General features: G+C 42.9%; 1 protein-coding gene across 1 annotated transcript in view; it reads right to left on the bottom strand.

The window, feature by feature from the left end:
• Positions 1-6,000, bottom strand: part of SEMA3G (semaphorin 3G) — a 134,431-nt gene that overhangs the window by 70,233 nt on the left and 58,198 nt on the right. The window lies entirely within an intron of this gene.

Below are 6,000 nucleotides of genomic sequence, written 5' to 3'. Positions count from 1 at the left end.
CAATCGTGGCATGTTCCCCCCCCCCCCCCCAATAGCTAGCAATCCAAAACAGTCCAGTGGAGCCTGATTGGTGAATGACACACTTCTGGTGATGTCAGGGGGTGTGGCATATACAAATGAGTTATGCTAATGAGCTCCTGCACCTCTTTTTCTATGAAATGACCCCTGGTTTTAAGTCATAACTATAATTATTAAAGAGCCTCAAGAAATAGCGCCGTACAACATTTGTGCTTTTATAAAGTAAACTATCAGGTTCATAATCTACAGGCAAGACAATTAGGAAAATGGGAGGGACGCCAAAAGGAGGAGAAAAAGACAAAGGCCGAGTTCAGACTGGCAATTTGAAGCGCTAGGGAGTCGTGGCAAAGAAAAACCAGAATAGACCTGGAACGGCTTGTTCCTGGTATTCCCAGTGGAGTACAGTGGAGGAAGTGCAAAAATGAAGCGGGAGGATACAGTGGAGGAAGTGCAAAGGAGCGTTCGCACTGTCGCCCGCCACTGGTGGGCTGTTAGCATGGCTTCCGTACTTGGCTGCGTAAGCCTATGCACATGGGCACATCAGCAAATACGGCAGGATCGACTCCACACTTCCACTTGGCACACCGGAGCATTCTGGTCGTGTGCATGTGCGCACCTGCGCACCTGCCACGGAACTAGCTGGCACCTATTATCAACTGCAGGTTGTTCCCGACTTAGCAGCACTTGCATTCACACTCAGGGAACTGGAATCAACGTGCTTTATACACGGTTTGCTACCACTTTAACATGGTATCTTTTAAACTCAGGAGGGAAGTGGCACAAGACAGCTTGAGTATTGCTGGGGGATGCCTGAAACATGTGCCTGTGTGAACCCGCCCGTTTAATCAGCTACTGAAACGCTCCTCAAACATTTGCCTGTCAGGCCAAACTGCCAGTCTGAATGAGGCCAAAGATTAACTGGCAACCTGGACTGCTTCCACATGGAGCTTTTGTGCCGCTTTCTTTCAGCAGCACTGTTTTAGGGAGCATGCACATGACATCCTCCTCTATTTGTGCTGTTTCCATGTTATCCCCTCTTTTGCTGCAATCTTTCCCAAATCTGGTTTGAAATGATTGCTTTGGAAAGATCACATCAAAAGAGCCTATGGACATCACATGAATAGGAAGGTGTCCTGAACACATTAGCACCATTTCCCATACTTTAGTCCCTGCGGTACCCATTTCCTTGCTCTACCTGAGGGATTTTTAGGGATTTTCAAAAACTGATAATAGCTATAATACTATAATGTAATTACCTAATGGATTTACTGCAACTATGTACTGGGACCCAGCTTTCATTTTAAAATGAAAGTAATTCTCCATGTTTCTCTTTGTAACACTGCAACCAAAAGTGCTAAAGACTTACTTTCTTTTTCAGCCCTAGAAGCTGATAGATATATGAAGTTGAGCAGCAAAAAAATTCTAGATATCCTATTTAGAACCAAGGGTTAAAAGGACTGAAGACGTATTTAGCCACACACCCAATGTAATGTTCAGATCATTATCTCTGAGTAAGAAGAAAAGTTTCTGGAGTGTAAGGGGTTGATTACATAACAGGGGCATAATATAGTAATCTTGAGAGTCACAAATAAAGATCACTCAAGCAAAATATGAAAAAGTGTGTCAATCATTTGGAGACCGCAGGGGCAAATTCTGTCAGAATATACCTTGCCAGTAAACCTGCCCTGTAAAAACCATAGAAAGAATGATATTTAGGCTAGCAAACAAAATGCCCTACAAAACAGTGGGACTGAAAGATAATGAAAATAACAGTGGAATAAATTAGAGGGAGAGCTACCATAAAACAAAGAACAAACACGGCAGCCTCTCACTGAAGTACTTACTTTAAAAAATGAAAGCTGGCAATTAGTAGTACGGTACATTGTTGAAATAGATCGTCACATTATAACACTATAGTGATATTGTGTTTATCGATTTTGTTTTTCAAAGTCTAAAAAAGCTCTTTGGTGGCATCCAAGGAGACCTTCGGCAAGGAAACTGAGGGCAAAACTTACATGTGAATGGTCTATCGTAGTAAGGAGAGCTACATGGAGATTTGTCTTTGTGAAGAAGCAGAACTTTAAGAGCAACATAGAATAGGAGTTAAAAGGTAAAGGTTCCCTTGCTCGAAAGCCAGTCGAATCCGACTCTAGGGTTGCGGTGCTCATCTCCGTTTCAAAGCCGAAGAGCCAGCGCTGTCCGAAGATGTTTCCGTGGTCATGTGGCTGGCGGTGGCACAGTGGGTATATCCCACTGTCTTATATCCCACTGTGTTAGTTCAAGCCCCGCGCTGGTGTGAGCAGCCAGCCTGTTGTCCCCAGCTCATCGTCCACCCAGCGATTCGAAAGCTTCGGCGAGTAGATAAAACGGGAACCACTCCTTAGAGACGGTGGGCACGCCTCCTTCCACAGCCTGCAGTTCAGCGTCTTAACCACTTGAGCCACCGCAGCTCCTAGAATAGGAGTTAAGCAAGCAGTAATATGAGAAGAAAATTAATTAGGGTTACCAACCTCAAGATGGACCCTGGAGGAAAATGGCAGCTTCAGAGGGCAAATTATGGTATACTATTATTTTATTTTACTCTGTTTATTTATACCCTGCCTTTCTCCCCAATGGGTTCCCGAGGTGGCTGACGTCATTCTCCTCTCCTCCGTTTTATCCTTGGAACAACCTCTGAGGTGGGTTAGGCTGAGGGAGTGTGACTGGCCCAAGGTCACTCAGCAAGTTTCCATGGCACAAGTGGGGATCCAAAACTGGGTCACCCAGACACTAGTCCGACACTCTTAACCACTACATCACACTGGCTGTTTGAGAAAGGATTGACAGACCCCTAGTGAAGGCAGAGAGAATCTCCTGCCCTCAGCTGCTGTTTCCTGCCACCACTCCAAGAGGAAGATTGCAATTGTTTAGAATAGGAGTGTATGTGAAACTCAGGCATGTTTGTGAAAAATGTGATGGGTCCACTTTAAGAAAACAATATCTACCAAGGGATTGATTTGCATATGGTCAAATGTTGCATGGCAGGTTGATTTGCATATGGTCAAATGTTGCATGGCAGGTTGCCTTGTAGAGAACCCTAGGATTCCACTGAAGCTTTTGAGCTGTGCCCGTGTTATTTTGGAAATCGGGGTGAGATACATTCTCCCTATGTTTTTGAATTGATATATGCATCATGCAGTCAATCTTGTCTTCCTATGTATATTTATGATTGTTTCACAGTTCCGTCAGTCAATCTTGTCTTTCTATGTATATTTATGAGTCTTCTGTTGCAGTCCCTATTTCTTTAGAGGTCTATGGACGCTACTCATGTATGGGATTACAGAAGAGCCTACTGTTGGTCTTGAATAGTTTCTTGTTTTAACTACCTTTAATTGCTATGAGCACAATTGTCGGATCTATGTTTACATACTCTATTGGGTTGTGACCACTAACCCTTCTTCGTAGTTCAATGAATATTGTTATCAATGAATATTAATATCAATGATGTAATATATAGTTTTGAACATAGTTGTGAACTGTAGATGGTCTTCCCTTGGTAGATATTGTTTGTGGCTATATTTCTACACTAAGGGTTCCCTATTGTCTTTGACCACTCCAAGTGGTAGCAGGAGAGAGAAGATAAAAAATTTTAAATGGCCATCAGCATGACATCACACCTTTCTAGAGACTGGCCAAAACTGTATGGTGAAGTCATACTGGTTTTGGCAATTCTCAGAGAGGATTGACAATGCTTCCGGATACTCCCTGGAAGTGACATCAGTCTTCTCTAGGAATTCCTGAAAACGCTATGGTTTTACCACAGAGGCTCAGTGAATTCCTAGGGAGGCATAATATATCTTCCAGGTTTTCCCAGAGGTCATGTCATGCCATTGGCTGATAGCGCCCCCCCAATGTCCCCAGGCCCCCCACATTTTCAGTTTCTTGCCAGGCCTGGCAACCCTACAAACCCTACATAAGGAGTTAGATCCAGTTGGGTAAGCCGTGTTGGTCTGAAGCAGCAGAACAAAGTTCGAGTCCAGTAGCACCTTTAAGACCAACGAAGTTTTATTCAAGGTATAAGCTTGTGTGCACACACACTGCTTCAGATACATTGAAATGGAAATTACCAGTCCATATATATAGGTAGAGAATGAGCAGCAAATTAGCATACAGCATACAGCAAATTAGCATACAGCATATTAAAGTTGTCTGACAGATGCAATGACCAAACTGGAATAAGAAGCTTAGTTTATATGATCACCAGTTGTTTGGGTTTAAGTCCAGGGGAAAACATAGTGAAGGAAATAAATATATCAAAATAGGAGATTGATGTACATTACATTACATTACAATCTACGATTCCAAATATGAAATAAAATTGGTGGGAATACAGATGTAAGGACTGAAAGAGGTTAGCATATGTAGTGAGATAAAAAACCAATATCCCTGTTAAGTCCTGAGGGTTCCATTGTCCTGGGTGTTGCAATAACTTGTAACTCTGCAATTTCCCTTTCTAGTCTGTTTCTGAAGTTTTTTTTCAATAAAACAGCTACTTTGAGGTCACCCATTGAATGTCTTGGAAGGTTGAAGTGTTCTCCTACAGATTTCTTAGCCCTATGAGTAGGAGAACCCAGGTTTCCTTAACAGTACTTCAATGGTGTTTATAAAAACAGCAAAATCACAACATATAGGGGGTTTCTTGAAAGAAGAGGGACCACTGAAGAGTACACAGGAAAAGGATAAAGCAATGCAATACTTTTCCTTAGTCTCCTGAGACTTCTGTGTTCTTGTAGATGGGTGTTCAAACCCAATCAATATGAATTCTAGGAAGCCAAGGCGTATATATTATAATAACAAGAGGAAGATGTTATTTAAAGAAACCAAAAATTTAAAAAGAGTAATAAAATATCAGATAAACAATTGCCAACCTCCAGTTGGGGCCTGGAGTTCTCCCAGAATCATAACTGTTCTTCAGACCACAGAGGTCAGTTCCCCTGGAGAAAATGGTAGCTTCGGAGGGTGGACGCTATGGCAGAGGTGTCAAACTCATTTGTTATGAGGGCCAGATCTGGCATAAATGTCACTGTGTTGGGCCAAGCCATGTGTGCCATAAAACATAATGCCAGGTACCGGAGATAGAAACTGTGTAAAGGACAGCAGTGTGGTAAGCTCCAAGTTGGTGTACCCTCACTGCAAGCCCCATGGGCAGGGGGGAGGGGTGCAGAGGAAACCCCACATAGGCAGACTGGAGAGGCAGCAGTGCAGTGCCGGGCAGATGCTCCCACGATGCTTAACTGCTGCAGACAAAGTTAGCCACAATGGAGTGCAGAAGCCACAATGGAGTGGCTCCACCCACATACCCCCATTACTCCCTCCCTTGCAACAGTTGCTTGTGGGCCGCATAAGAGCCCTGGACAGGTCAGTTCTGGCCACCAGGCTTTATGTTTGACAACTCTGCTCAATGGCATTATACCCTGCTGAGGTTCCTCCCCTCCCCAAACTTCGCTCTCCATATGCTGTGTCCCAAATCTCCAGGAATTTCCCAAACCAGAATTGGGAACCCTTGCAGCAGCTGTACCAATAGAACAGCACCATAAAGCCCAAGCAACAGCCGTCTGGCTTCATTATGTTACTTGTATTTTCCTCTTTATCATACATATAATGTGAGAAAAATGAAAGGCAAGATTGTAAACAATTATTCTTTCTGTCTATAGATCTGCCAAATAAATATAGCGCTTCATGCATCTGACAAAAGTGTGCTCTAGTACATGAAAGCTTATGCCACAATAAATCTGTTCCAAAGGTGCCACAAGATTCCCTTTTTTGTTACTGCCAGTACTGAGCAAGTAAAACAATTGGCTTGAGACTTGGTATTAGCAGCTGTTTATTTATCATCCTAATATGTTCCTAATGTTTGTTATAGAATATTTGTGCAAAGGATAAAACAAAACCTTATCTGTTGCCTGTAATGGTTGTTTGCTCCATTTATTTTGGTATATGAAT

Source organism: Gekko japonicus, unplaced genomic scaffold, assembly GCF_001447785.1.
Source record: "Gekko japonicus isolate JY-2015 unplaced genomic scaffold, Gekko_japonicus_V1.1 scaffold97, whole genome shotgun sequence".
NCBI lineage: Eukaryota > Metazoa > Chordata > Lepidosauria > Squamata > Gekkonidae > Gekko > Gekko japonicus.
This window is presented reverse-complemented; position numbering and strand designations above follow the sequence as displayed.